The sequence below is a fragment of the Capricornis sumatraensis genome, chromosome 5 (assembly GCF_032405125.1).
Source record: "Capricornis sumatraensis isolate serow.1 chromosome 5, serow.2, whole genome shotgun sequence".
In the NCBI taxonomy this organism is placed as follows: Eukaryota; Metazoa; Chordata; class Mammalia; order Artiodactyla; family Bovidae; genus Capricornis; species Capricornis sumatraensis.
In genome coordinates, this window is record NC_091073.1 from 82,070,608 (window position 1) to 82,076,017 (window position 5,410).

The following is a 5,410-nucleotide window of genomic DNA, read 5'->3' on the forward strand; positions in this document are numbered from 1 at the left end:
CCACACCTCCTCTGGAGACTCCTGGACACTCACAGGCAAGTCTGGGTCAGTCTCTTGTGGGGTCCCTGCTCCTTTCTCCTGGGTCCTAGTGCACAAGGTTCTGTTTGCACCCTCCAAGAGTCTACTTCCCAGTCCTGTGTAAGTTCTGGTAGCTCTATGGTGGGGTTAATGGCGACCTCCTCCAGGCGAGCTTATGCCACACCCAAGTCTGCTGCACCCAGAGCCCCTGCCCCTGCGGCAGGCCACTGCTGACCCGTACCTCCACAGGAGACTCTCAAACACAGTTCTGTCTCAGTCTCTGTGGGGTCTCTGGGTCCTGGTGCACACAAGGTTTGTTTGAGCGCTCTGAGTGTCTCTGGTGGGAATGGGGTTTGGTTCTAAACATGAATTTGCCCCTCCTACCATGTTGCTGGGGCCTCTGCTTTGCCCTTGGACATAGGGTATCTCCTCGTGGCTGCTCGCTCGACGCCACGTAGCTGCCATGTTCTAGCTATTGTAAGTAGTGCTGCAATGAACAATGGGATACATGTGTCTTTTTCAATTTTGGTTTCCTCAGGGTATATGCCTAGGAGTAGGATTGCTGGGTTGTATGGTGGTTTTATTCCTAGTTTTTTAAGGAATCTCCATACCATCTTCCATAGTGGCTGTATTAATTTTAAAAATACGGAACGATTCACAGATTTGCATGTCATCCTTGCACAGGGGCCATGCTAATCTTCTCTGTATTGTTCCAGTTTTAGTATACGTGCTGCTGAAGTGAGCGCTAGAAGCATGTTGATTATGTGTTCTTAAACAGATCTGTACATTCTTTGCAGAATGAGTATAACTTTCATTAAATGACTATCACTTTTCTCATTGCAGCAGTAAATAGCATTCTTAGAAACAGCTAGATTACAAGTTTTCTTAAGCACTTCTCTACATGAATTACAGATGGTTATAACTTCCAGTCAGTGATATAACACTGTTCTTAATGCAGCGAATAAGTAGTTCTCTGAAGCATCTTTATAACAAGTGTCTTTAAACATTTCTCTAAATGCATTGCAGATGGGTGCCACTTCCATTCACCTGGAAAATCACAGAGCGTTTTCGCTCACCACTCAATTCTATTAGGATTATTTATAACTGGCTTCAGTTGCTGACTGACAGTGCACTCCAAGAGAAAATTAAGACCATCACAAGATTCTTTGTGCTTTGGGCAAGCAGCTCTCTTAGATAGTTAAATCTCAGGAAGAATTCTAGGGAACCCAGATTTTTTCATCTTTCCATATATAGAAAAGCACTAGAATCATTCACTTGAGATGTCTGTTCTTTGTGACTAGCAGTAATCTTTTAGCAAGATATATGCTAGACTGTGGGCTTCCCAGGTGGCACCAGTGGTAAAGAACCCGCCTGCCAATGCAGGAGACATTAGGGATGGGGGTTCGATCCCTGGGTTGGGAGGATCCCTAGAGGAGGGCATGGGAACCCACTCCAGTATTCTTCCCTGGAAAATTCCATGGACAGAAGAGCTTGGCGGGCTACAGTCCATAGGGTCACAAAGAGTCAGACACAATTGAAGCATCTTAACATGCACACACATGCTAGACTCTAAGTGTCCCATAGCCAAAAATCACATATAAACTAGCTTCCCTCCATAGCTCTTCAGAGCAGTTCTCCCAGAACTACTGGGAGGCTGTCTCCTGGTCTATCCCCAGTAAGTTTCCTGAATAAAACCTAAACTCACAACTCTTTTTTTTTCTTGGCAGCACAGCACGGGGATCTTACTTCTCTGACCAAGGATCGAACTTGCACCCCTTGCATTGGAAGTGCAGAGTTTTAACCACTGGACCACCAGGGAATTCCCTTAAACTCACAACTCTTATGTTGTACATTTTTCTTTAAGTTGATGCACTGGTAAAACAGTGTTGTAAGGCAGCATGCAAGTAGGATTCTCAGAAACATCTTTTTAACTGGTGTTCAGAAAGACTCCTGGACTGCCTTTAAGAATGGGTGCAATGTCTTCATCAGCAATGCACTGTTTTCAATACAGCATGCAGTAGTGTTCTTGGAAACATCTTTATGACAAGTGTCCCTAAAGACTTCAATTCGTACATTGTGGAATGTGTATAACATTTGTTTTCTTTTTTAGTTGTAATTATTTATTTATTTTTTTTTTTTAAATGGAAGTATAGTTGATTTACAGTGTTGTACTAATTTCTGCTGTATAGAAGTGATTCACTTATATACATATATACATTCTTCTTTATAATATTCACTTCCTGATATGACTTTTGTCAATGTGGAAAGCAAATTGTGAGCTTAGAACAAACTTTCCAAAATTTTTCTTAATTCCATCCATGCCTCAATGAATGGACATAACGTCAATCACTGATGTAATATTGCTCTCAAGTCACCTACCATGCATTGTTTTTCGACATATCTTTATTTCACGTAGTTTTAAACACTTCTTGACATGCATTGCAGAAACGGTGCCACTTCTATTCTAGTCGCATCCTTAGAAACACCTTTATTACGAGGGTTCTCAAAACCTCTCTACATGCCTTGCTAAAGGAGTGCCCCTCCCTCCAGGGATATATTACTTTTCTCCACACAGAATGTGTTAATAAGTGGTGTTTCAGAAATGATCTTATTACAGTGTTTAAAACACTTTTGTACATGCTTTATAAAACTTGTATAACCTCCTTTGACTGACATAAAACTGTTGTAAACACAGCAAACAAGCATTTCTAGAAATCGTTTTTATCACAGTTGGCTTAAACACTTCTCTACATGAATTGCAGAATGGGTGGCAGGTCCTTTCTTTCGTATAAACAATGTTTTCGATACAGCATCAGGTAGCATTTTTAGAAATGTCTTCTCATTAGTGTTCTTTCACTTCTCAACATGTGCTGCCGAGTGGGTGCCTCTTCCATTCACTGATATATAATACAGTTCTCTATGCAGCCAGCAAATAGCATTCACAGTAACATCTATTTACTTTATTATAGCTATTAAACACTTTTTTACATGATTTGCTGAATAGGTATAAATTCCATTAAATGATATAATACTGTTCTCAAGACAGCAAATAAGGATTGTTACCAGACACAGCTTTATTACAAATACGCTTCTAAATTTCTCTAAGTGCATTGCCACATGAGTACCACTACCATTCACTGTTTTAACACTGTTCTCAATGTAGCGGCAAGTAGCACTCTTAGAAACATCTTTATTACAAGTGTTCCTTTTTTTTTTTGGATAGCTATTATTGCCTTAGATGCTTCTTTAAAAACTGAAGTATAGTTGATAATGTTGTATGTTTCAGGTGTACAACAAAGTGATTCACTTATACATACAGATGTATCTATTTTTTCTAGCTTGTTTTCCCTTATAGGTTATTATAAAATATTGAGTGTAGTTCCCTGTGTTATACAGTAGGTCCTTGTTGTTTATCCATTTTATATATGCAGTGTGTGTAAATGTTAATCCTCAACTCCTAACTTATCTCCGCCCCTACTTTGGTAACCACAAGTTTGTTTTCTATGACTATGAGTGGATCTATTTCTGTTTTATATATGTTTCATTTGCATGATTTTTTAGATTCTACATGTGTGTTATCCTACGATATTTGTCTTTGTCTGGCTTACTTCACTTAGTGTGGTAGTCTCTAGGTCCATCCATGTTGCTGCAGATGGCATCGTTTCATTCTTTTTTACGGCTGGGTAATAGCCCATTGTATATATACACCACATCTTTATTCATCTGTTGATGGATACTTAGGTTGCTTTCATGTTTTGGCTATTGTAAATAGTGCTGCTGTGAACAAATAGGACACATGCGTATTTTCAAATTATGCTTTTCTCTGGATATATGCCCAGGAATGGGATTGCTGGATCATACAATAGTTCTGTTTTTAGTTTTTAAAGGAACCTCCATGCTGTCCTCCATAGTGGTATAAATGTTCTTAAACACACCTCTTCATGCCTTGTAGATGGAGTCACTCCCATCCACCAGTGTACACTGTTCTCAATAAAGAAAGCAAGTACCATTCTTAGAAACATTTTTTTTGTGTGTGTGCAAATGTTCTCAAATACTTCTCAATGCACTGACTTCTCAGTTCCATTGACTGTTACAACTCTGTGGTCAAAGCTGCCAGAAAAAAATGTACTTAGGAACACCTGTATTACAGGTAATCTTAACACTTCACATGCATCGCAAAACCTGTTCCATTCACACATATAACACTGTACTCAAAGCAGCAGCAATTAGTTTCTTAGAAAAATCTTTATTACAAGCATTCCCAAACATTTCTGTACATGCAGTGCAGAATGGGTATAACCTCCATTCACTGATATAACGCTGTTCTCAATGTAGCAAGTGTTAGTGTTCTGAAAAATTTCTTTGAGAAAAGTGTATTTAAACATTTCTGTATATGCATTGTTGATGCCTAGAACTGCCACTCACTGATAGAAACTGTTCTCAATTCAGCAAGCAAATTGCAGTTTTAGAAACATCTGTATTATAATTGTTCTTAATCTCATCTCTCTATGCATTGGAGAAAGGTTATAAGCTTTGTTCACTGATATAACACTGTTCTCAATGCTGCAAGCGAGCAGTTCTCAGAGAAGTTTTTATTACCAGTGTTCTAGGTGGTGTGGAGCATCTCTTTTTCTCTCCCTTTTAATTAACAACTATTTGGATATCCTTAACCAAACAGAAGTGCCTCTGCACATCACACTGTACCTGGACATCCAGGAAGTTCTTACATATCAGATCTCTGTCATGGAATCCAAAGGAGTTGGCAAGCCACCGCCACCTCTATGTCCTGGGATTGGGTAAGAAGGGAGCTGGTTAGTGCAGAGCTAGGTGGTTACTCATGGGCAATAAAGAATTTGAGGAGGGCCAGGGTGGCTCAGATGGTAAAGAATCCACCTGCAAGGCAGGAGACCCAGGTTTGATCCCTGCATTGGGAAGATCCCTGGAGAAAGAAATGGCAACCCACTCCAGTATTCTTGCCTGGAGAGTTCCATGGACAGAGGAACCTGGTGGGCTACAGTCCATGGGGTCGCAAAGAGTCAGACATGACTGAGCGACTAAAAAAAGTCTGCCTAAGGGGAGATCTGTGTCATGCCATCAGTGTGGGGTAGAATTTGGATGCAGAGGAAAGGGTAGCACTTGCCAAGGGAGCCTCCTTCCCCACGGCAAAGATGTAAAAGGCTGGGCTTCCCGCAGCTGCAGCAGCAGCAATGTCTCAGGCAGAGTAGTTTGAAAGCAGCCTCTTGATGGAGGACAGGTAAAGTGAAAATGGTGAGTGACTGCCTGGCTCCTCCTGCTAGGCAGGTTATGCTTCAGTTCAGTTCAGTTCAGTCGCTCAGTCGTGTTGGACTCTTTGCGACCCCGTGAATCGCAGCACACCAGGCCTCCCTGTCCA

At 40.9% G+C, this 5,410-nt stretch overlaps 1 non-coding gene across 1 annotated transcript; it reads right to left on the reverse strand.

Annotated features, from left to right (window-relative positions):
• Nucleotides 1-657: 657 nt before the first annotated feature.
• Nucleotides 658-764, reverse strand: LOC138080512 (U6 spliceosomal RNA). Its single transcript, XR_011144972.1, has one exon. It is a non-coding gene; the product is annotated as a U6 spliceosomal RNA (small nuclear RNA).
• Between the last annotated feature and the right edge of the window lie 4,646 nt (nucleotides 765-5,410).